Source organism: Lycorma delicatula, chromosome 7 (genome assembly GCF_047948215.1).
Source record: "Lycorma delicatula isolate Av1 chromosome 7, ASM4794821v1, whole genome shotgun sequence".
Taxonomy (NCBI): Eukaryota; Metazoa; Arthropoda; class Insecta; order Hemiptera; family Fulgoridae; genus Lycorma; species Lycorma delicatula.
In genome coordinates this window covers 54,658,691-54,686,613 of record NC_134461.1, presented here as the reverse complement: position 1 = coordinate 54,686,613, position 27,923 = coordinate 54,658,691, and the positions used below count along the sequence as shown (strand labels likewise).

Genomic DNA, 27,923 nt, shown 5'->3' with positions numbered 1-27,923 from the left:
TTTAAGAGCACGTTTAAGTATTAGATTTTATGTACATACTGTCGTATATATTTGTTATTAACATAACTACCCAAAGCTTATTTTTTTTAGTCGGATCGTAAGAACTGACTTAGATGAACTTGAGCCTTTTAAGTTGATACGAATTGACTGTTTCGAATGTATGTGTACCAGTATCGTACGGGCGCGAGTGTTCTTGTGTGAGTATGTTGTGCGTGCCCGTTTAGTTTATAACTTCGGTTATACCAGAAGAAAATTACACATTAGACATATAAAGTTATGAAGCTCGTCCCTTGACAAATAAAAATAAGGCAATAACTCAGACCAATGAAATATACGAGATAGTCCAATATGTCTCCACCCTAACATTTATATATCTCTTATATACTGTAATTTTGTTTCTACTCTTTTCTTTTTCAACCTAGTGGAACAATCCATAATTTAACTACGTGTTCTTATTAAAAGTAATATATATTTATATAGATGTGACATATAAAAGAAACATACACACACATATGCGCAAACGCGCACACGCACATATATATATATATATATATGTATATATATAAATAACAGAAGTTATGAAAAATTAATTTAAAAAATAATAAATAAAGGATAGTTCGCAGTGAGTTAGGTTTTTACAAGCTTAAAATATAAATTAAATTTTTGAGAGAATTTTTTTGACTCGATAGATCACTGAAAAATCTTTCGTAAGACAACAAATGAATGATCTTCAGCTTTAAAAATTACCTAAAGGGAATATTTTTTCCTTCTAATTGGTGATTCTATCACATAAAAGGTTTCTTATTTTATTAGTTACTAGTAGAGCCGGCAGTGTTTCGCTATTGGTAGATTTGAGTATATATATATATATATATATATATATATATATATAGATTAAATGAACAAAATTGAAAGTTTGATAAAACATTCATTATGGAACTTCACAAAATTTAACCTTTCCCTTTTACCCTTCTCCCCTTTAATTTTCCCCCTTCTCCCCATTTCCTTTTCCCTTAATATGTGGAGTGTGTTATATACAAACCTGTAACGAACAAGTATGATAAAGAGCGTTTCAGTATCTGTGGAATGTTACCAACGACTTGAAAAATTTATTTGTAACAAAAAAAGAAATCTATATTTTCCATCATCTCAGATTTGGATTTTATTTTTCCTGAGATTTCTAGGGCTGTTCTAGATAAATTTGATCTATATTATTTAGGAAATCAAAATATATTATTTCCGTACTGGAGTAATAAGAATATTTACTGAAGACCGCAAACAAATGCGTATGTGATTCATTTTGAAACTTTTGAAGCAATGTTTAGAAAGTTATTATGAAATTCTCGATTTGATTGTTACTGGCGATAAAACATGATTTTGTTACTGTACTTCAAAAACGAAACAAAATTCACTTGTGATATTACTCTTTCCTTTCTCCCCCCTCAAAATAAAAAATTTAAGTTAAAGCAAAAGTTGATTACCGCGTTCTTTTTGGATCGGTTTGGTATCTTACTTATAGACTTTATGCGTAAGAAACAACAATTATGAAACATTTAGTTGAAAAACAATCCTGAGGTTGCCCTGCGTTATCCATATTTGCTCCGAACATCTGAGAAAGGGCGTCTGTCTTCAGTGTACATACTTTACCGTTATATGCAGTTACGAACACGAATATTGCTGGTTTGGTTTAATACTTTGGTTGCTGAGCTAAGTGGCGCGAGTGGTAGCGTCTCAGCCCTTCATCCGCAGGTCCCGAGTTCGAATCCCGGTCAGGCATGGCATTTTCACACGCTATAAATCATCCATCTCATCCACTGAAACAATACCTAATGATGTGGTTCCGGAGGTTAAAAAAAAAATTGACTAGGTTAGGTTTCAGTTATTCTAAGTATTATTTTATTCGCTGGTTCATTGAAATAAATAAAACTCTTTGTTTTGATTTTATCCCAAATTATTTTTATTATAATATTCAAACTTTTTCCTGTTTAGCCTCCGGGAATCACCGTCAGGTATTACTTCAGAGGATGATATGTATGAGTGTAAGTGAAGTGTAGTCTTGTACAGTCTCAGGTCGACCATTTCTGAGATGTGTGGTTAATTGAAACCCAACCATCAAAAAACACCGTTATCCACAATCTAGTATTCAAATCCGAATAAAAGTAACTTCCTTTACTAGGATTCAAACGTTGGAACTATCGACTTCGAAATCAGCTGATTTGCGAAGACGCGTTCACCACTAGACTAACCCGGCGGGTCATAATATTCAAACTTATGTTTCCTATATCTTACGTTATAAATTAACTAGCTGTACCCTGCCACGCTTCGCTGTGGCACAGCGAAGTTTCTGTAACGTTTATCAATTGATCGTTTCTTCGATGGAGAATAATATCTCTAGGTTGGAACTGATCTCCGACTGACAATTGCTACTTCGTCTATAGTTGGAGCATTATATCTCCGGACATGTTGTCCAGCGGGCGTTTTGTCTGCGTGAATGACAATCTTGTGCAGATTCAGATCAGCTGTTCTTTGGGTTCGTGTTTCACCTCACCCTGTCGCGTCATTCCGTTGAGAACGAACCAAATCTGTTGCTGCAGAACGCGACTGACGTGCTCGCAATCGTGCATCCTCAAGCCTGGCTGCTCGTCTTTCTGCTAGTTCCACGTTACATATCTGGATGGTGTTTAGTCTGTTCCTCTCTCGTATGGATGCCCGCTCTTTCTCAGTCATATTCGAAAGCCGTCTTCTTGATCCTTCTGTGTGGCGAGTGCGACGGCCCAAATTCGATTTTCTGCGAGGCATTATTTCGGTTTTCACTGGAATAGAAGGAAGGGATAAGATTATAACCTCGTATGGCTCTGCTCTAGGTAGAAAACCATGAGAGAAAGGACAAAAAGTTTAATAACGAAAAAATTTCATTTTGAAAAAGCCAAAAAAAATTATTTAAACTTTTTTCACCTATTTCTCATGGTTCTCATAGCTGCAGCTCGACAACAATGAGACATAGGACAGACAGTATTGAAAAGTGGCAAAAAATAAATAATATTAACTAAATACATGAATTTAAATAAATAAAATATTAGTTAAATGAAATAGTTAAATAATAATTACAAAAAATTAATATTTTTTCTGACCATCTCTCATATAAAACGTAACCTCTACTTACGATTTGGTGAAAGGCGTAGCTCAATCACGACACGATCACACAAAAGTAACTCGATTAAAGTGAATATTTAATTCAGATTGTATAATAATCTGAATCAGATGCAAGACGATACGTTTTTTTTTTTGTTAATAAACAATGTAATTGGGAACAGGTATTGTTTCACATGTGACTGCGGTTGTCGTTAGCTAGTATGGCGAGTGTTCCCCTCGTTTCCGGCAGATGGCGCGGTCACTGGTACACAGCTGACCGTTAAAAAAACTGTTTTTTCGCAGTCGCGGGTATGTGACTGATGCGAAAAATAGATAAAAACAATCTTTGATGCGGGTTGTATATCGTGATAAAATTTGAGCTCAATCGGTGCAGAACATTTTGAGTTTTTGAAGCGTACACAAACAAACTTAACATTTTTATATATAAAGATTATACATGACTGTTAAATACATGTTGAGTCTCTGGTGGCTGACTGACTGACTAACAATAGAGCATTAGATAATTCATATTATAAGAGTAACAAAAAAAGTGTGAGATTTAAAAAGGAGTAAAAAAAAACAACTGAGAAACCGTCATTTAAAAATTAAGTAACTCAATTAATAATCGTGAGTCTTAACAAAACTGAAAAAATCATATGATTTTTTTTTTTTTTTTTTTTTGGAATTATTGAAAATGGAATTATTACAAATAATAACATGAATCATATGACTTGTGTAATTACAATAAGTTACATACATGATAGTAAATTTTGAATAGGATTTTTTACAACTATAAAAAAATATATTTTAGTTGGGACTTAATTCCGAGCAGGAATTTTTTGGGAGGCAGGTGATCGGTGTAATGACGAATTGAAAGTAACTGTTAAACATTTATATGAAGTGGGTGCAGAAGAGTATGACGAGAATGTTGGTGGAATATGTATTGATGCCTCAATATTTGCATAATAAATACATGTATACAATATACATTGAACGTGTGTAGTAAAACGTGTTATATTATTCAGATGGCCTTTACTTTCATAATAATCTTCGCCATAAATGTTAGAATGAAATGTACTTTTCTCTTTTTTTTTAAACAAAAATCTGATGTGGACACCACATGACTTCCTTGTATGCCTATTAAATTACGTATACACAATTTTAGAACTATATAAAATTTTATTTCACTAATAACTTCTGACATTTTTAATTTTTTTTTTGTTCAACTATTACTGTTTATTGTAAATTTTTTTTTACAATCAGAGGTTAATAATTATTAATAAATCAATATATTTGAATTAAAGAAAAAAGTTAAAAAAATAAAATAAAATCGGATTTGAACCGATGTGCCCCTCCCTTGTAAGATCCAAGTATTTCATTAAAGATTTATTTGGCTATAACTCTGGAACCAATGAAAATAAGTACCACTTAGGTATATCGGTGAAAGGTTCTCAGTGAGAGCTTATTACTGCAGTTAAGAAAAATACCAAAATCCAAATTATATAAATTTTGTGATTTTTTGGACATTTTTGGTCCACTTGATTGCAATCAAAAGGGGCGGTGCACAACTAGATATTACAACAGTCCTAAATAAAAAATTTCAACATTTTACGACTAATCGTTTTTGAGTTATACATACGTACGTACAGACGTCAAGCCGAAACTAGTCAAAATGGATTCAGAGATGGTCAAAATGGAAATTTCCGCTGAAATCTGAAATCCTATAATTTTCGCGATCACAATACTTCTATTACATCGTACAAGTAAATAAAAATGGATATATAAACACTTCTACAGATAAAAAAAATCTTAAAAGTATTCTTGTGAAATTGTATAAATAATACTTTTATATATATCATTAAGATATTTCCCTTTTAACGAATTTATCTGTTTTACTGTATACTTTTAGTAAATTTATCGCTGAAAGACTAAATAAAAATTTCTTTTGAATAAAAAAGTTCTTCATCAACACTTTTTATTCTTTTTTTTTATTAATGTCAATTTCAAAAACTGTATTTTTTAGGCTTTTAAATAATAAATTTGTTTGAGAAATTTTGCTTTTCTTGCTGAATGTATTCCTCATAGAAACTTACAGAGATGTTTGACCGTGGAATATGGAAATTTAATTTTGTAGCGTATGAAAAATGCCATGCCTGACCGGCATTCGAACTCGGGACCCCCAGAAGAAATGCGAAGATTCTATCACTCCGCTACAGAGATCGGCAACTTATTTATTTTTTCTTATTAATAAAACCCCTTTATGTTAGGGAATTTTATTCAGTTTAAATTGGTAAATTAATTTAAATTTCACATCTCAGTCTCTCTTACAGTTGTAACTGTACAAGAGACAACAATTCTTTGAGAGTAATGATTTTTAGTATAAATTCAATGATTAAATAATTAATAGATCACTTGTGGTTCTAAATGTTACACAGGTAGATTTTTCATATGTAGTTTTTATTCAATTCAGAGAAAAAGATAAAAAAGAAATTTGAAGCTATTTGAAACTTTGGCATGAATTCCCCATTTTTGTCATTTGTATATCTTCCTGTATCATGTAGTTTCTAACCTTTAAGGTTTTAGAATTACTTCTTTAAAAAAAATCCATTTTGGCACGCCGGAAGGCAGAGGTAGATTTTACCCGTGCTAAATAGGGGATAAGAAAGATTTCCACCTTAAAGTTAAGAAAAATTTCAAATTTACTCAATACAACAATGGTTTCATGTGAAAAAAGTTTCACATGTTTAGCATACGAGAAGCTTCCTCTTCTTACAATTCCAGCAATATTTTGGTCATCCCTTGCAGTAAGGGTTAGTAATATCAAAAATTATTTCAGACAAAAGTTTTAGGTAGTGTTTAGAGGACTAACGACCATTTTAAACCGATTAGATACTGTGCCTATTAAGGGAAGTATGATTTTTTTTTGTCTTCGAAACCTCATTTTTTCCACCCCTGGGCCAATGGTTGGTGATATCAAAAGTTTTACTTAAATAAATTTTATGCCCTTACCCAAAGAATAGTAGGAACTTTGAACGAAATTGATATTTTCCTTAATAAGAAAGTTATAGCGATATTTTGATTTTTCGAAAAAGCCCCCCATTTCTACCCCATGGTCCGATTTTGCCCATTAACAAACTCAACAGAGGATCGTTATATTTTATGTATCAATCTGAAAGTGATTGGTGTAAAATTACGTGTCCACAAGAAAGTGAAATATGTATAATAATAATATATTAAAAAAAATAATAATAAAAATATTACATATATACATATATTTTGTCGCCGAATGGCTTCGATGGCACGTAATTCATAATCTTGCGTGGCCCTGAATAGGGCCGTTTTTTAGCGTTAGCTCTGAGAAGAGCTGTTGGGTCCGGAAGCTGGTCTCCGGACGAAGTCTGGGAGTTGCGGCTCGTTCATTGAAGTCCGACCGGGCTTTCCCTCAGCGGCAGTTGGATCCCCACTACAGCGTGGTAGTGGAGGCCCCCAGAGTCCCGCATTGTCGGGTCGGCGTCGATTGTCCTTCGCTGGCGCTGCCGAGGCGGTTCTTCCCAAGCGATCCCACCCTGGGCCGGCTCTTGCTGCTGAGCACGGCGAGCTGGAGCTGGAGCGGAAGGTAGCGTCCGCGTCCAGCGGCTCCCTCGGCGGGCCGGCCAGGCCTGCTGCTCCGGGGGGAATGTTGGCATCCGCTGGGAGGCTCACGTTGAGCCGGCCAGGGAACTTATTCTGTCTTCTTCCATCTTCTTCTTTTTCTTGGTTCTCTCCGGATAGTGGTCGACAATGAATTGCCAGTTCGGAACGGAACGCAAGGATGTCGGAGGGTGTAATACTCTTCTACTTTGCGCAGTATAGGGACTCAGGTCCTTTGCTGCTGGGTGATTCTAATGGACTGGCGGTTATTAATAGTGGCTGACGTTGATTCGTTTTGTGAAGTTTGGATTGCGTTCCGATCCAATGGAGGGTTTATCGGTAGGGGCCCGACGGAAGGATGTGCTAATAAGCTTATCTTCTGTGTCTCGCCTGCTCCAGACCCACCTCGCAGACTTTGTATTCTAGCGTCTCTGCGCAGGGCTGAGTTCCTGTTGAACCAGGGGGCCGCGAATATCGTTCTCAGGGCGATACTCCAGCTTCTTCTCACCAGTCCTCCCCAGGCCGAGAAGGCGTAGACCATGAGAATTGCCAGTTCACTCTCATGCAAGCTCTTTTATAGGAGCCTGAGAGTAGTGGGCTGCAGCGCCGCTAAGGTGGGAGAAGTGCGCGGTCATCTGCGCGGTGGGAGTGATGCTTGTATCCGCGCGTCCGTACACTGTGCGCCCTCTCACATTGTTGCTACCGTTATCGCTCGCCGATATTAAATGAAGTATATATGTGGTAACAATATATATATATATAAACTTTTGAACTGACGTGGTTTTGGTGTCTGGGGAATGTGAAACGCGAAGATATGTCATAATTTTCTGGAAGTTGAATCATGGTACCCATTACAATAGGTACCTTTCTTATGAAATCTACCTAAAATTGGTAAAAAATTAACCATTTTTTTTTGTGCTGACTAAAAATTGAAAAGTAATGAATGGAATTGTCCTAATTTTAATTTTTTAAAACGTTTTGAAAGCGTTCTTAATTCAATTCCTTGAATAAAAATCCATTAGCTATTAGGAAGAATATTTAAACTTCAGACTAGAGGAACTATCTCAAAAGAAAAAGCAAAAAGATAAACAAAATCTGCGCATTTGATTAGACTTGAACCAACATGAAAACTAATATTTGAAAAATTCTTCTTTTTCCATTTTTTTTCTTTTTTGTATTCTTCTTATAAAAAAAAGTTGAACATGAATTTTATATATATATATGACTGTTTATTCAGTTTGTAAAATTATTAATATTATTTAGAATAGAAATAAACCATAATTTATAAAATTTCATTAATAGCTTCAGATTTTTAGTTATGTTAATTCTTCATCATCATTTTAAATCTGTACGAAGACTGTTATATCGGTATATTTTTGTCTATTTTTCTACCCTGAGCTTCTCTCTTCATATTCTTGTAATTCCCTTACATCTTCGAATAAGTAGTTAATATCCTGTAATTTTTCATCATCTACTTCTTATTCCAGTTATCTATATTCCTATTATAGTTTTTCAAAAACATTTTCAACTTGTAACTATGTATCGTTTCGATTTGTTTTTCTTGTCCTTATTTTATATAATATCTTTCTTTCTTCCTTCTTTAACTTTATCACATATATCTTTGTATTAGTATTATTCATTTCTTTTATAGTTTTATTCCTTCCACCTACCTCTATATTTATATCTTGAAACTTTCTTAATATTCGTTTTATATCTTACTCAAATTACAAATTTCATAACCGTGTAATACCGTACTTTACTGTAAGTAATGTAATATATATCTGTTCAATTTTATATTGATGTTTTTGTTTTTTACAAGTTTCTTTAATTTATAAAATTCCAATTTTCCTCTGTTTATCCAGCTCTTTATTTTTTCTTTGATATATATCTACCATATATCTAATGCGTTAGCTAATATCAAAATTTTTAGAACTTCTAACGAAAGATAAGAAATTAGATTAGTTGTGGGAAATTATTTCTCAATGGTGGTGTTATAGAAGGTGATTAAAAAACCTTTACAACTTAAAAAGCATATAAACATTTATTAAGATAATTGACAGATTTAGTTGAAGTCCCATTTCGTAGAAAAACACATTAAGTTTTTTATCCGACATTCAATTTGGTTCGATATTACTTCCATTTCTAAATTGACATACATCCACCCGAAGTTGATTTCATCCCAGACTGTAGCCAGCAAGTCGTATGTTACCTCTGCATTTGCGGCGTTAATTTGAAGTCTTAGCTAAAAAAAAATCACCAGGCAAAGGTAGTACATAACCCGATCCTTAATGAAACCCCAAAAGAAAAAAATCTAGTGGGGTCAAATTTGGTGAGCAAGGTGGCCATGGTCGTGCAATTTGACCTTCACTACCAATCCACCGACCTGGGAATTGAGTATCAAGAAAATCTCGGCTGGTAAATCTAGGCGGTCGTGAGATGGTGCCCCGTCTTACTGATAGTACTGGCGTCCATCTTGGTCATCATCGTGTAACTGAGGAATTAAAATTTTTGAAGCATGTCCTGGTAACCGATACCATTTACCATTTACGTGAAAGAATAACGGGCCGTACAGTCTTTGTTTGCTTATGACACAGCGATGTTGAAAAGTTTTGAGGAGGGTTTTCGGTACCCCATATTCGGCAGTTATGGGTGTTTATCTTGCCACTAATGTAAAACGTTGAGTCATCACTAAAAATAAAATTTTCTAAAAATGTATCTTTGACTGCAATTCCATCTATTATTTCAGCACAAAACTGCAGCCGAGCAACTTTGTCGTCATCTGTAATGCGTTGAACCACGGTTAGTTTGTACAGCTTCAAGTGCAGTCGTTTAGTTATTACGCGCCGAATAGTATTACTGATATAATCGAATGCCAGTCTCATGTAATACACGTCGAGTTGATTTCTTCGGACTACGTGCAAAGCTTTTTCTGAGTTGATCCACAGCAGCTTCAGGTCTGCGTGGCTTTATAACGCGTTGGCTTTAGGACGCCAACGCGTCCTAAACACTAAATGTTCGTTGAGACAGGTTAGCAGAACAACCTGTCTCAACGAAGGTTGGGTGCCACGGTAAATTGTGTGGCTACTAGGAGGCTCCCTACGGTACTCTTAACGAAAATTACGTTGAACTGCAGTTGTTGACAGCAAATCGTGAAACCAAAACATACAGCGAGCACGTTCCGCATCAGTAAATGTATCCTTTTTTAACAAAACTGATGGCCGAATTTGGTACTAATGAAATGATGTAAAACTAGATGTATTCTGTTATGAAATGAGACCTCAACCGAATGTAAGTTATCTTAATAGATTTTTATATGATTTTAAAGTTGTGAAATCCTTTCTGAATTGCGCGAAAAAGGACTTATAAATAAACTTCGAATTTTTCTTTATTTAACTCAACTTAACCATTTTGCTCAGATTTACATTCTGTACAAGTTTAAAAATGTTATGTGTTTATTACCCATTTAACGAAAATATTGTACGCCAAATTTAAAAAATTACAAAATTTCTCAAAAACTACTACAAATACCGTCCTGAGACCTATTTTATTTAATTTCAGGTTGAAAACCATAAGAAATCGATAATTTTTCTCATTCATTAACGTCTTAAAAATTTCTGTACGATCTCGTTTCAGCTTTTTTTTTTTTTTAGCTGAAATCCGAACGAAATCTTTCACTAGCCGTAACTCGTAAACAATGCATTTTAGGGCATATGTTTATGTGAATATTTTCCAATATTTTCAGGAATAGAAAAGGTTTTGAAAGTACTGGGAGAAATTCGTGATACGTTCTGTTTATATATATATATATATATATATATATATATATATATATATACACACATTATATTTAATTCATTTTTGAATAAAACTTATGGTATTGAAAAAATGGCTGTATTTGAATTTCTTTGTATTAAATAAATAGCTTTTAAATTTAAAATAAACGAAATAGAGCTTTAAAATTTTTGTTTAACTTTATATTCATTAAAATGATTTATTTAAAAAAAAATTACATCAGAGTAGTTTCTTTAACAAATTAAACAGTTAAACAAACCAGTTCTATTCTGTGCAATGACATGAAAATTATTTGAGAACTGTTATTTTGCTTATAACTATTTTCAAATGAGTAATTGGCAAACAAATTACAGTTTTCAGTATTTATTTGTTCGTTGTTATTTTTCCTTTATTTATTTTTGTTGCCGAAGTTGATCACACTCAACATGTATGTTGTAACTGTATTTATTTTTTAACCGATTTAATTAAAATTAATATAACTTTTATAATTATTATTAAAACATTTATAAACTAATTAAAAAAGTTACACCATACATTTAATTAGTTTTATCCAAATGTTGCAGTGAGAAAAAAAAACAATATTACTTCATAGTCTGATTAAAAGGAAATAATAAAACATTATATATTAATCTGCTGAAATTAAAAAGACAGAATTTCAATCTTTAATTTAAGTTTTGTCATTGTTCATTTATTCATTGACTTCAATCCTTTATAATTTCTTACTCGCATCTTTGAAATTCATATCCGGTTATATTTTACACCGTGTTCACGCATTTAACTTTATATTAAATTTTACATTTTTGTCATTTTAACCGAGTGTACTTTTTTTTTAAACTACATTAATAATTTCTATATGGATTAGTATATGGGATATTAAATAGTTTCAAAAGATTTGCCTTTTAATTTAATTTTAAAAAAATTCTCTAATTTATCAAAATAACTGATATATTTTGTTATTTATCAACCCATCTTATTTCATGATTTATAGTCCAATTTTTCGTAGCGTTCTATTCTTTTCGATTTTCTTTGCGTTTACAGAGATTTTTATAAGGTGGTATATATACATCATTCAAATATTTTTAAGTATTTAAGTTTATTAAATTTGTTTACTGCTTAATAATTTTCCTGGTTAGGTTCTAAAGATTATAGATTAGATCTATAAATAAAAAAAAACATCAATCAATTTATGATATATTATATTCTAATCTCTATAACCTATCATTATTATTTATTTTAATCTTTATTTCTATTCTGCATTGTAGAAGCGTATAATTATATGTATATAAACATGTAGCTGATGAAAAGTCCATAAGGATTGTTTTATGAGGTTTATTTTTGGAAAAAAAATATTTGAAAATAAATGAATTTTTAAAACTTTTAATTAAGAAAATCCCTGCTCCATCCTCTTTAAATCTTCGAGAAACATTCGACGGATTTGTCAGAACTTAACCGTTTGAATCGATAATTTGATGTAAAAATCTTGAATATAACTGTTGTACAGAATCTTCTATTAAAGGAATTTTTAAATAAGAATGTAAATTGTATTCGATAGTAAAATGGAGTGACTGTACGAAGAAATTTTGAATTAAAGGCTTGGATTGTGTTTTAATTACATTCATTTCCACAATTAAAAATCTGAGCAGGATATATCCAGATAGTTAAAAGAAATGACCAATAACTGGGTATTTTTTTAATTCATGCGGGACTAATAAAAAATATAATGCCCGTTTTATATATGCGTGTCTTACCTAGCAAGTATAATCTTGTCAGGTAAGACGTTCGTCTAATTGAACCACTAGCTCCCAAAAGTGCTGTTTTGGAATAATTATGTGATTTAAAGATAATGATGTACATAATTAATTATGTTTTACTTAAAATCAGACTTCTCCAGAAACAATTAACTCATAATAACTATTGCGTATTCTTTATCATTCTTATTTTCTGTCAAATAGGAACTAAAGTATCATTCAGCGTCTTAAAAAAACATTCTCAAAGTTTAACACCCCACCGAGCTGGTCCACTGGTTTATCGACGTCGGAAATCAATTGTTTTATAGTTGGTTTTCGAAGTCGAAGGTTCTAAGGTTCGAATCCTAACAAAAGCTAGTTTATTTTACGCGTTATGGTTTTTGAGTACGAGACAGTGGATACCGGTGTTCTTTGCTGGTTTTTTTTTTATCCCATCCCCCTAGAACCGGAGCGCCGCAGAAGCACACTCGGTCCTAGGGGTGCCATTGCCTCTAACCTTCCGGGCGACCATGCCGAAGCCGGCTATGCCGTCCCCGGCACGGGGTACCACCCGGTCAGCCGGGACTAGGTCTTCTCAATTGCCTGCCTCAAATCAGGTGTCCCCCAAGGAGGTTCCCTAACCGGGTTCTTTGCTGGTTGGGGTAAATTAACCACAGTCTCAGGAATGATCGGCCTGGGTCTGTACAAGAAAGACTACACTTCATTTACATTTTAATACATATCATCCTCATTTCATTCAGCCGTGAGGAGATTGTTTATTGGTTATTGTTCATTAATTGAACAGATTGCAACGTACACATTAGGAAAAAAAAAAGAAGTTTAATACCTTAAGAAGCTCAAGAAACTGCCACTACGCTAAGAGATTACAAATGTGAACTATTTCCTACTTGATGAATTGGTAGGAGAAGATTTATTAATTAGATCATCAAAAATCTAGGCAGCACGCGGTTTGAGTTTCTTTTGGTATAATAAAAAGAAAAAAAAATTGTTTATTGTACGAAAGTTTGTGATTTAGATCACATACGTGAACGGATACCGGAAGTTGTAAATACGATCTCGCCGGAAATGATCCAACGAACGTACAAGTAAACAGAATTTTTTTATGATTACTGTTACAAATGATGCTCTTATAGAATTTTTTTTTTAATACAGGTAAAAAAAGATTCATTTTTTTACGGTTTTTTAAAGTGTAAACTTCCTAATTTCATTTGTAAAAACGTAACCAAAACACAAAATTCCATTCTTTTTTGTAATATCCCGTCTATTAGGGATATACATTAATGTATTAGGTAATAATTTTAATTTCATTAACTACTTGTTTTTTACAGTACATTGTTCTAATACGATTATTTGATGGCGTATTTTAAAATTCGTTTGATTAAATAAATTAAAAATGTATTTCTTTTTACAGTGGATTTATTTCTTTATCCCAGTTTCGGTTATGGGACGATTGATGGGGTCCAAATAAGAAACTTGTTAGAGGTTGTAAGTTTGGAAAAATTTGTGATAATAAGTATTTGAATACTAATTTTATATGGTGTACAGAATAAATTTACAGTGTAATCTATCGTAAACGCCGGTAATATTATGGTGAAATACATCAATACAAATTAATGTATAATCAAATATAATTTTCATTGCCGTACTGTCAGTCTGAGTTGACATGTATTGCATATTTTAGGTAGATTTTATAAGAAAGCTACCTATTGTAATGGGTATCATGATTCGGCTTCTGGAAATTTTCAACATATCTTCGCATTTCACATCCACCAGATCCGAAAATCACCGTCAGTTCAAAAGTTTATATAAAGTTTATACTTTCTGTGGACACGATAACTGCCGTAATTTTGAATTACTTTCAATTTGTTCCTTAAAAATAACTCGTCCCAAAATCTCGGTCGAATTCGTTAACGGCCAAAATTGGATCATGGGAATGGAAATGAGAAAGCTTTTTCAAAAAAACAAAATATCGTTATAACTTTATTATTAACTAAATTATCGAATTAATTTAAAGTTTCTACTATTCTTTGGATAAGGGACAAAATACCTATCCAAGTAAAGTTTTTTGATATCACCAACCATTGGCCCAGGGGGTGGAAAAAATGGGGTTTCAAAGACGAAAAAAATCATACCTCCCTTAATAGACACAGTATCGAATCAGTTTAAAATGGGCGTTAGTCCTCTAAAAATTACCTAAAACCTTTGTCTGAAACAATTTTTGATATGACCAACCCTTAAGGCAAGGGATGGCCAAAATGTTTCTGGAATTGTAAGAAGACGGGACTTGTCGTATGCTTAACACGTGAAACCTTTTTTCACATGCAACTATTGTCATATTGAGTAAATTTGAAATTTTTCTTAACTTTAAGATGGAAATCTTTTTTTCCCCTTATTAGCACCGGTGAAATCTACCTCCGCCTTCCGGCGTGCCGAAAGGGATTTTTTATTTTGTAAAAACTTAGTAATGTGTATTTATACAAACACATCATTTTAGTAAACAAATCTTTGAAATGCAAAGAACTTAGAAATTTAACATGTCTGTTTACAGATAAAGACAAATATTATGCATTATGCATTCTTTCATGAATATCAGATATAATATACAGTTTTATTAAACTCTAAATATGATTTATATAGATTTTAATAACTTATACTTACCGACTTAATTTTTTAACCTCGACGTATTATGTAATTTTTTTAAAAACATATCTAAAATATGTTTTCATTCATCAAAATGGTGTATAAATAACAAAGATATCAAGAGTTATGAAAGCAGTAGCTTCTCAGTTATATAGAAAGAAATAGGATGATTTAATGCAGTGATTCCTAAATTGGGCGCCGCGAAATATTGTAAGTGCTTCATAATTAATTGAACCAAGACATTTATAATTAATAATTTAATGTTAATAATGTAAAAAAAATAATGAAGATACACTAGTTTTATTATTTTTTTATCTCTTACTTACGAGTAGTCATACTTTCACTTGGGGTAGGGCGCCGTGGAAAAATGTTAATTGAAAAAGGACGCCGCGGTAAAGTTTGTGAACAAATCACTGATTTAATAGATAAACATAGTGAATGTTTTACCTCAATTGTTTCTCAAGAAGGCTGTGCTCTTCGCAGGGAAGTTAAGCGAATAACCAATGTAATGATTATCTATTACTACAAATTAAATTACCACTGTTTGGCCTACTCTCCATTAAAGGCAGAGCTTCCACTATTTTTAATTGAAAATTATTTATTAGAAAATAAATCCCTAACTCTTATAATTTCTTTCATTTCTACTGATAAATATGTAATTTACATTACAGATATTCCCTTTTAAAATATAAAACTGGCTTAGTAAAATTTATTAGTCGGCACTTTTTAAAGATATCACAATTACTTAATATTCAGTGCATTTTTAATGGATAAATCCGTTAAAGTGTACTTGGTAGCTTCTGGAATTTCTGTAGGAGAAAGGAACTTGTCTCTATTCTAAACAATTTACTTAACGGGCATTCTACTTTTAATAATGCATCTTTTTTAGCAACCAATGATAGTTTTTTTTAAAAGCACTAAGGAAGTTCTTTCTGTAATTTACTGTGAGGAAGTTCTAAGTAGAACAAGAAATGGAGAAAAAGTACTTTTAATCCTAGACCAACTGAAGTATCAAATTCGTATTGAAGTATGTTTTACGATTTAATAATTATAAATATGATTCTAATTATTTATTTATTCTTTTTTTATATAAATTATTGATTATTTTCCTCGGTTCAAAGCTAAATTAAAAAAAAAAAGTTAGTTTGAACTCTCTTATTTGAATTTGACTATACTATTAAAATAATATGCACTGTCAGATAAATATTGTAATGATGGTGTCCCCAGTACCATTCCATCATTTCCAACTAGTTTATTTTTGTTTCTTTTAGCAATATCTATTCTTATTTTCAAAACCAATGTTTATTAATCATTTTATTTTTTTCTTGATTACCATGTGTTGTTTTAAAATCTTTCTAATTCATGTAACGTGTACATATATTGCTATTAATTGTAGCTAGTTACGGTTTATTAATCTTCAATTCATCTAAATAAAAACTAGTTTGACACTACAACGTGTAAATTGGTATTTTTAACATATAAAACTTTTATTAAAATAATTTTGGTAATTTGTGATCAATGATTAAGACAATGTAATCCGCGTACATGAAGTTTAACTGACCGTACAAAACATTTTCTCTTTTTATCGAGTGTAAGAAAGAAAACTGCCGATTTCTGTGTCGGAAAGGCGTCACAGCCCTTCATCGGGGGGTCCTGGGCTCGAATCCCGGTCAGGCATAGCATTTTTCATACTCAATAAAATTCCATTTCCATATATCCTTATATAAGTTTCAAAACTTCTGTGATGAATTAACGAATTAATTCTTCAAACAAAATAAAAGAAATTGAAAGAGTAGAAAACACGGAAAGAGGTCTGACTCGTAACTCGTGTTATGAGTCAAGACGTCGTTGCGAGCGGACGCGAATGTGTCAAATTAATGTCAACTTTTTTACTTTTATAAGCAACCTGTTTACTGGAAATTATTATTTTGTCATCACGTTATAAAACAAAAATTTTACACATTTTAAAATTTTACACATATAAAAATATATTTCTTAAACGATAAGATTCTCTGAAATAGGTTGTTGGGGAAAAACTACTAATTTAAATGTTACTATTATTATCATTATTTTTAGTTGTTTTGTTTTCGTCATTTGTAATATTTAAAAAGGATTATGTACGATGAATAGTGTGTTAAATAAAATCGTAAGGAGAAAATCGATTACAAAATCATTAAAGTTTTAAACTAAATTTACATATAGAAACAGGAAACAGGAAACATTAGCAGATATTGATATAAAAATTGTGATTTTAAACATAAAGAAATGTAAATACAATAATTAATAAATTAATACAAAAAAATAATAATAATAATAATAAGGAAACTACAAAGAATTTTTAAGTATTTTAAAAGCTGTACTTAAATTTTAATAATACTTTAATAATTGTGGTTATTATTTATAATATTAAAAATTACTTTGGTCGTAATTTTACGCAACTATTGTTGTTTTATATTAATTTCTATAAGTAATATTTGTTTAAATTTTGTTTTGTATATATATATATAATATTTGATTTTGCTAACATTCTGTACCTATTGATGATAAATGTTGAATAAAATAAAAATTGCGACGATAACTGGTACATTTTTTGTAATCACATTTTGAGCGTTTCATCTTTACAATTTTGTATTGTTAATTTTATCGTATATACCAAGCATCTTCAGTGTTAACGGAAAAACCCTTTGATTGCATATTATTGAAAATATTTTATTAAAAACTGATTTTCGTAAATTAATAGTGTAAAGTTTATTTTATTAGATTTTAGGAGTATTTTTCTTAAATTTTATAAAATTCATTGGATTACAATTTTTTAGTATGATTGCGGCGAGCTGGTTAGGGCAGAGCATGTGGTGTTCTTTTGCCCTAGATGGCGCAACTTAAGAGTAGTGGTCGAGAATCAGGGTGTGGAGGGAACCAACAGTATAATCGAGGTGATGCTCAACAATAGCGATAAATGGGAATGTGTCTCGATACGATCGCAACAATGACAGTAGAGAAGGCCAGTGAGGAGAGGTGACGACAGGCTGAGGAGATGCGGATCGATAGAGACATGGAGTTCGATGACGGGTGATCAAGGAGGGCCTGCTTCTGGGGCGGGCGGCGGGGGCTCATAGGAGTCGTCACTCGTCGATCGCCCCCTGGAGACGCCTTCCAGTCATTCGGATTTGGATAGTGGAGTACCTGGGTGATCATGCAGGGGCTGTACATTTCATATGGTTTAGATCCGGCCCCTGCATGATAAGAGAGAAATGTTTTTTAGCGGGTAAGAGTCTTGCACTGCCGTCGGTGCGGACCTGACGACGGCTGGCAAAGCTTTTTCCTCCCCCTACGGAAAAAAAATAATGATGAGAGATTATTCAGCTAGGTAATAATGAATAAAATATATTTTAACTACAAAGTTTTAATTATACTGTGAAAATTAATAATAAATAATTATGATCATCTACATTTATAAAAATGAATGTTTGTTTGTTTGTCCCGTTTGCGTTCCTATACCATTTATCCGATTGCGATGAAACTCTGGTGAGTTGTTGTGCGCACGCCCGCAAAGGCTTCTGAACCGATTTGTCTTATATTCAGTATATATATTAGTTACGTGAAGTGAAAAAGTTTTGCAAAAACTATACCGCTAGATGGTGACGGCATCGAGACATTTACGAATCAAATAAACAACGAAACAAATATACAACAGACTTTCTTCTTCTGTATATATATATATATATATATATATATATATATATATATACATAAAAAGATACAGCAGCAAGGGACATTGTCCAGGCTCTGCGATCTGTAGGGAGAAATATTGAAACTCCCGCCTTTCTTGCGTTCCGTTCCATACATAAAAGGCAATGTTCGTATGTGTGTACGCTATAAACTAAAAAAATACTAGACCGATTTACGCTCGGGTTTTTGCAAAATGGTCCGCTTTGTCCGGAAAAGGTTTAAATCTATTGAAATTTTCGATCTGAGAAAGAGAGTAAGTTTGAACCGACTACTCTGTTTAGAGAGTAGTTTGAATTAAATCCGATAGGTAGTGCCGTTTTGACAATTGGATTTATTTACATTCTGACTTTTATAAACTAAAAGGTTAAATTTTGTGAAGTTCTGTAATGTTCGTTCAGGTTTTTAATGTTTTATAAAACTTTCAATACATATATATTGAAATTTTATATATATATATACTCAAATCTAGCATTAGGGAAGCATTGCCGGGTTTGCTAGTGTTATAATATGTATACATTTAAAATATTCATGATTTATGAAAAAATATTCTAAAAATCATATTTTCTAATAACAATAATGAAAAGAGTAATGGTTTTCAACAAAACTTATATGAAAAATAAAACATAATAATATGTAAAACGAAAACTAAAAATTTTGAAAACAATAAACATGAAATTTTAATCTCACTCTTTATTTTTTTCTTGATTTTCTTTTTTTTTGCTTTCTAATTGAATTAATAGATTATACAAATAAGAGTAGCAATTACGAATCAAAATGGATTTTAAGAGGGTTTGAAGATCTTCAATCTTATTATACGCTATAGGAAGCGGCTTTACGTAAGCTTTCTTTATTCCGTATTTTGAAAGGTAAACGCGTTATCTTTGTTTCTGTTTGACTGTACTTCCTTGTTTTTTTTTAAACGGTCTGTAAATGTTGTTTTCATTCTTTGACACACTCTTTTTTTTTGAATGGGTCTTTATAAGATAATTTGTACTTAGAGTAGGCGTCTGAACCTTTCTCTACTTTCGCAACGGTAATGTTATTGAATTAAATTTTTCACTGCTTTAAATTTTAATACAAACACTGACGGTGTAAAATTTAATTCATGACATTAGTTTTTTAAGTCATAAAAATCATTGGAGGACATTTTGGTTAACTTGAACGGAACACTAGTTTTTCATTCTGTACGTATCAGAGTAGCATATTGATCAGATAGATAGATGGGTCCAGATCGTAAGAACAGTTTAATTCATATTTCAAGCGTGGAATCTATTGCATTACATTAATCTGTATACAACAGTTAGGAATTTATATCTTACGGAATTTATGTTAAAATTTGCTGCTACATATAGATAAGCAAGAATAACGAATTCGTTTTCTGCTGACCGCCGCAGTTATCTGAATAAAATAATATTATCTGATTCAGCTTTTCCTGCTTGTTCTTTTAAGATATTAAACAAGCACAATTCTGTCTCAAGTCACACTCATTTTCCTTCTTCGTCAAGCCTCAAGTAAACCGTAAACCTGATCAATACCTTTAAATTTTTTTTCCAATTTTTCGAATTTCTAGTTTGGCTATTGAGAAATGCTAAGTTGATATAATTTTTACTTGAAATAAAATCCTGAAATTTCGTCTTTTAGAACAGGCATATCTGTTTTAAATCAAAATAAGCAGCTTTAAATGAAGTACTGGAACTATTCCTACCGTCCGCCTTTTCTTTTCGGCTTAATTGTTTTACTTCCTGATTTGAATCACATTCTTGCTGCAATTCAAATTTTCCTCCTTTATTAGGATTGAGGTAAACAGCACATTTATAACACTAATCTTCATTCGGAGTGAAAAACAATAAGTTTAGATATTATTTTATATTCCGGTAAATATGGTTAAATTGTCATAAAGCTTACCTTCTATTTTACAATTTTCATGTAGTGCCATTGCGAACCAACAATGGTTTGCTACCATTATTATACATTTTTTGACTGTGTGCCTTAATATAGTGGCTTCCGACTGCAGGAATTTGGCAAATATGAACTCTAATGCCATCTTTTATTTCCTCTGTAACTGCATATTTTTGTATGTTTACGAAGAAGTCATCTTCTAAGAATCCATCTTTCGTCGGCGGGATAGTGACTGTACTGCCGAGGACATGGGTATCCATGCAGCCGTGGGGTGTAGCACCATCTCGACGATGGTTGTTTTAGGTTATGAATGTCGCACGGGAGTCGGCAGTCTGTTCACCTCACTCTGGTAGACCAGACCGGAGTCCGTAGTTGTAATCTAATTGAAGGCTTAGATCAGAAAGAGATGAGAACATCGAGGGAAATAGTAATAAATTCTGTTGCTGCGATCAAAATTACTGGTGGTATGCATTATATTTACCAAATAGAATCGTACGATATGAGACATTTACTATCACGGGTAGCTTATTTAAATGTAGAACTGGGGTTCGTGCTTCCGTGAACTCGGTTAGCTAGTACAGAGGGAAACGATGTAGGATATTCAAGATGCCCGGGAGAGGCCTGCAGAGAAGGCAAAAGCTGAGTTAAAAATCACTGATGTAAGTGTCTACCGAGGCATTTACATCAGCGACATCCCAACCGAGGGCTGGTTTATTACTTTGAGGTGTAATCAGTTTGAGGGTCTGAAGACGACTACCGTTAAAGCCCATCAAGGCTATGAACGGAGGGGGGACAACCGGAATCGTCACAAGGTGTACTTCCCCTACGGAGGTTGGGATGCTCATTCCTGCCTATTGAAACATAAATCAGTTTCATTATACTTTATAAATAAACATTATACTTTATTTTTTTATAAACTTTATACAAATTATAATAAAAAAAATTGATATTATTGATTAAAAAAAGTATTATTAATAATAATAGTAAAACTTTTATTGAAACAAAATATAACGATTTCATACTTTACAGATGTAATAAAATCCTGATACAGATAAAATAACAAATTCTAGCTCTACTCTTGGTTTTCACACCGCGTCATCATGCCATGAATTTACATTAAAACTAAAACATATTAGTCCGTTATAAAGTAGCTAAAGGAAATTTTTTAATTTAAAAAACAAACATGAACTATAAATTTAATTTTCATTTTCAGGAGATAGACGCTTACTTACCTTATCTCCAGTTTGGATAGCAGTAACTCACCCCTACTGAAGCTCCCATTCATAATCCCGATTTAAGTTAAAATAAGGTGGCACAGGATTTGAAACACGTCTTATAAATCGTTTAAACTTATCGGTAATAAAGACACATTGTCATAAAGATCACCTTCAGTTAGGAGCAACTAAAAATAAATCGATATTGCATTCGATAATAACCACTTCTTTGAAAATTATGAAGAGTAAAACTGGCACAACTCGAAATAAGCCACTACTGCATGTGATATTTAATTTCTTTAACTAAGTATAAGACGCGATCAAGTCATTCGGTAGAATGACGCCGGCGACAGTTTGTCCGACGGCGGAAACACCGAAAACTTATTTATTCTGACCAACTTGCAAATCGACACTTCAAAATTTTTTAAATTATTTAAAATAAAAAAGTAGTTTTGTTGAAATAAAGCTACATATCATCCCAGAAATATATATTCTTAATGAATAAAGTTTTTTTCGATAAATATATGATAATAATATTCGTAATTTCACATTTTTTAATTTGAAAATGTAAAATTTTTGTTCTAACCCGATTTTTTTCTTCTTACCAGTTTACGAATTCAGCCGCTAGATAAAAGTACTTGATAGTACTAGATAGCGTACAAAAACTTGATAATGTATCCTTTAAATAATAAAATTTAAAAGAAAATACACTACAGCTTGTTTCAGTAGTAAATATTCTTTTGTAAATGAAAGTACTGAAGATGAAAAAAATTTTTTAAGTCCCATCACTTCATAAAAAAAATAAGAGTATTAGATTATACGAGATTATACTAGTTTTATTAAAAAAGGAATAAATAAAAGAAAAAGAAAATAAATAAATAGATAAAATTTTTATTCTACAATTAGAACTATTTGGTGACGCTGGGGTCGTGATATTTCAAAAAATTGTATTTTGATCCGATATAGCTCATATTCGGAATATATATTAGTTATGTGAAGTGACATATCTTTGCAAAAAAATGGCCGGAAAGAGTTTTTACATTTTCAATCAACATATTTGAGAAAATTTGAAGAATTTTTTATTGTATGATTTGTGTTATTAAGTATATATACGATTATATAAAGAAATTGTTTATCTCCAATTATTTCTCGATAATTTCGTATTTTTTTTTTTTATATTAAAAGAGTTCTATAATTTAGTGACAATATTACTAGAGCAGGAAGAAAATATTTAATGGTGTATATTTTTGTGTTTGAGAAAATGATGTAGGAAAATAAATAACAATTATTATATCGCCTTTCATACATATCTGTACTTTTTTGATACGGACAATGTCTTTTTGAAGAACTACAATTAAATAAATTGATAAATTTTAATTTTCGATTTTTGATATTTGACGGCAATTCTCAATTGCCGTCAAATTGACTTTTTGATTCAATTGACGGCAAACTCTCGCTGAAACCTTAACAGTTTTATTGTTTTGGAAATTTTGATTCAGATAGGTTACTGTTGATGACTCACTGGGTTGGTATAGTGGTAAAATCGTCATCAGAAATCAGCTGATTTCGAAGTCGAGAATTTTAAGGTTCAAATCCTAATAAAACGGGTTTGAATACTAGATCGTAGATACGGGTGTTCATTGGTGGTTGGGTTTGAATTAACCACACGTCTCAGGAATGGTCGACCTGAGACTGTACAAGGCTATATTTATATTCATACATATAATTTTTATTAATCCTCTGATGTAATTAATACCTTACGGTGATTCCGGAGACTAAAACAGAAAAAAAAAGAAGAGGTCCCTGTTGATGCTTCACATAGTATGGGATGATACTGGCCTCTGCAATGATACTGGTCCCATCTGTCGGATCCCTTTGTAACTAACTTTACGTTAGTGCTGAAGCCTGGTAGAACATTAATGCTCCGACTACGTAACTTAAAATTTCAATTTTTGGGTTGTAACTATTCCGGGGTTTGAATCCCGGTCAGGCATGGCATTTTCGCACGCTAAAATCATTTATCTCATCCTCTTAAGTAGTACCTAACGGTGGTCCCGAAGGCAAAAAAAAATATATATATATTTATATATATATATAGTTACCGATGAGCGACATGTATAATTACTTTTTGCAAATTTTTACACAGTATTTGAAAAAAGTATTTAATTACATATTATTTTATATACAAAAAAATCTTTTACAATTTTATTTTTATAATAAGTTTTAATATTAGTTTATGTTTATTTATACATATATATTTTTTGTAATAATAAATAATCTTAAAAAAGCTAATAATATTAATAAAATGAGATCACAGTCAGAGTACAAGCAAATGTTAGTAATTCGCTCTTTTATGGTTCATAAATTTAAAATATAGTCTTTGCTTTATCTTCTTTGGTATTATACATTGTAACTCTTTTCATCTAATTTTTAGAATTAAAATTCCTTTATATTTTCTTCGCGTTATCTGATTTCATGTAATTCTGAAACAAACAAAATAAATTTAAATGTTTACAATTAATAACATTAACTATTTTATGTATTATAAGTCTTTTTTTGTGGTTTCGTAAGTAGATATTATTTTAAGATTATATGTATCGTCAATATGAGAGAATAATTTAAATTATTAGGGAGAAAGGAATTCGGAAATCAGTGTAACCGCCTAGATTATGCGTAAAATATAGGTACATAGTTTTCCGTATTAGGTTGAAATATATTAAAATGCAAGGAAAAACATAAAATAACTGTTAGATATTACCAGATGTTTCCCTTCGTAGGTTCAAATAAAAGTTTTGTGGAAAAAATATACGTATTACGTAAATTTGTTTCAGTATATTTACCCAAAATATTTGTAAATCATGATTAGTCATGAGGATAAGATAATATATTTTATAGGAATGAAAATGTATAGTTTGTTTTCAACAACGAAACCTAATATCATATTCATAAATTCAAAAAAAAAAGAAAAAATGTATTATTTATTTGTAGATTTAATGGAAACATTCCAATTTTTTTTTTTTTTTACATCTTAGTTTATTTATCGCATAGAGGCTATATGTTCTTAATCTTAGTAAAACTAAACTTTGACGACATCTTGGCAGGATGTTAAAGTTTTGAAATTATTTCATTTACATTTTTTTTCTAAGTAGACCAAATATAAGTTAAATTGCATAATCTATAATTAATTTTCATATGTTTATTCTTGTTTAGTAATTTCATTCTTATGAATAATGAATCAGTTTTTCATAATAATTAATAAATAAAAATGCCAACAATGTACTTTACATTGCGCACCATTGGAGCTTAACATTTTTGCAAAGTGTTCATTTGTAAATGATTTTGGTATTTAAAATTGTATTATTTAAAAAAAAAAAATATTTTTTATATTATTAAAATTAAAAAATAACAAGTTCTATAATGATTTGTTAAAGAATTTTTCTAAAATTAACAGAAATTTAATTTAAAATTATTCTTACTTAAGAGGATATAAATACGTTGTAATAAAACTCCTCAAATGAGAATATTTTGGGGTATTTTACCAAAATAAAATAATTATTGATATAATTTTATTATTTATCCTCTACAACTGTGATAAAGATTAAAAAATAATTTCCGCCTTTAGTTCCGGGATATATAATTTAAAATAATACTACAAAAAAAAGTTTTAAAATTTTTAAAAACTTGCTTTGTACTTTCTAGTCATATATTAATAAAATTATTATCCATCATACATTGTACGAGTTTAATTAGTAGGTTAACTTGGGTTTAAATCCCCGTTAGCCTTTTTGCATATTTTGCAATTTTTTACACCCGCATCCGTAATTTCCCCCCCACCCCCCAACGTACGGGGGGGGGATGTTTGCAAAAGTAACGGTGGGATATTATATTATCATCTGATCTTAATAACTCTGCACAATTTCATCAATCAGCAGTGTCAGGAAGTATGTTAAATTAAGGATGCAAGATTTGAGGACAAACATGAAAAAAATAAATAAAAATTGAAAAAACCATTGTGAGTTAAAAAAAAAATTATAGAAATTCCTTGATAGCTCTATATATGAAGTATAAACCTTCGAAAACATTTTTGAAAAATATGCAAACTGAGGGGATGTAAAGAAAAATAAATAAAATCATATATTTCAATGGTATAAGGCGGGGGTTGATTTTTGAAAAACCTTTTTTTTATTATCATATATGCACTGTATGTAACAAATTTGCTTTAATAACGTTTTCTCTAAAATTCCTTTGAATAAAATCGAAGCTGGTTTTCCGTGATATCACCCCACCCCTTAAAAAATTAAAAAAAAATATTTTGATCAACGATCAATATATAGAAATATTTGAGCAAAATTTGAAGAAAATCGGTTCAGACCTTTCTGAAATATAAGTCCAAAAGCACTACAACACACATACGTGTACGTACGCACCTACATATATTGTTTTTTATTCTAGATGAACTAGCTGGACCCTAAAATGTAAAGATTTGAAAAAGCCGATACCCCATTTTTGATATGATCATCATGCGTTCCCCTTAATTTTGCTATTATCTCTATATTTGCCAGGAAAGTAAAAATAAATTTAATGTTTTGAAATGCTATCCTTTACGATACCTCTTTTGAAATGGTAATGTTAATGTTCTATTTTCACAATGCAGTCGAATAAAAGTCTGAAATAAAATTGTGCTTAAAATTAACTTTAATTCGGTTTTAATTGTGATTAATAACAATTTTTTATTCATTTTTACTTATATTTAGTATACTGTTATGATGTCAAAAGTAAATGAATATTTTGAAATCGTATGAGTTAAATTTTTTTTCTCAGTAAGACGCTGTTTAATATCGATAAAAACAATTTGGTTGTAAAAGATTCTGTATATCGCTTTCTTAAAACACATTATTATTGTTTTTAAATTAATTAAATTTTATACATTCTCACGATTATTTCTAGTAAAATTATACTGAACGCACGTATTATATAATAAAAATTAATACTGTATATTATTTTTATGGAGAAGCCATTATAATAACAATAGAATTCATTTGCGTAACTTCCTAAACAGAAATAATGAATATAAAAATGTTTTGTTTATAGTTATATAAAAATTATGATTTTTATTTATTGATGCTTTATTTATTTATTTATTCTATATTTAATAATACTGGTTTTTATTAATACAATCCATTATTTTCAATTGTATATATACATATATAGAAAAGGCCATAAATGCAAAGCAGTGACTGATAAAATATAAAAAAAAAGAACTTTACAATATGTGATGATAAATCATATATATTATTAATATGTAAGATTTATACATTTCGAATACATAGTTTATCACTGTTAAAATTAACTATACATTTTTATAGAAATTGAAAAAGAGTTAACCTAATTTTTATCTCAGTAACCATTAGATTTGCGTGTTTCCACTTGGTTGTCATTACGTAAACCTCATTGATATAAAACTTTTGATAAACTATGAAAATAAAATTAGATTCTATTTAAAAATGGTATTCTAGTTGCACCTCTGCAAAAAAAAAATCTGTTTAGAAGACCAGTGTGTACGTAACACTTTTACTTGATTCACAAATCGATTATTAGGTAAAAAGTTTGGGTTTTTAGCATAGAAGAAAATTGGATGTACCGTCAATCATCATGTACTAGTGACACTCACAAGTGAAAAAATCATTTACACTTGTTTCATAAACATCGATTCTACCTTTCTGGAGAGTTACATTGGCCGAAACAAAGTTATCACCTAAATAAATTACCTCACTCCTAAATAAATCACTCGACTCCTATCGCAGTCGAGTGAAGTACGAGTTTATATATGACACGCTTAATAAAAGTGTCAGTTATTTCAAACAAAAACCAAATGCCATTATTCTGTATAATAATGTAATTATTATTCTTTAATAATGACATACATACAATGTATAGTTTTTATTCACTTTCGTTAATCAAAAATGATTAATCTGTGTTTATTTTTCCAGATAATCTGCATCGATCGATTTCCTTCATCTATCATTATTTGGGTAAGTTATATATTTATGTTAATGTATGAGTATTATAGAAGTAAAACTTTTCCTTTTTAATAATGTTCTTTTTTTGTAATTCCATTTTTAATATCTATTACCTTTGT

At 31.0% G+C, this 27,923-nt stretch overlaps 1 protein-coding gene and 1 long non-coding RNA gene across 5 annotated transcripts in view; one reads left to right on the top strand and one right to left on the bottom strand.

The window, feature by feature from the left end:
* LOC142327603 (uncharacterized) overlaps positions 1-27,923 on the top strand; it is a 383,769-nt gene that overhangs the window by 81,474 nt on the left and 274,372 nt on the right. The window contains exon 2 of the long non-coding RNA XR_012757025.1: positions 27,775-27,816. This is a non-coding gene — a long non-coding RNA (uncharacterized LOC142327603). The remainder of the gene's footprint in view (positions 1-27,774; positions 27,817-27,923) is intronic.
* The window catches only part of LOC142327601 (uncharacterized), a 342,500-nt gene continuing 338,597 nt past the window's right edge, over positions 24,021-27,923 (bottom strand). For all 4 annotated transcript variants that reach the window (XM_075370801.1, XM_075370799.1, XM_075370800.1 and 1 more), the window contains one exon: positions 24,021-24,267. The gene's annotated coding sequence lies outside the window, so the exon portion shown is untranslated. The remainder of the gene's footprint in view (positions 24,268-27,923) is intronic.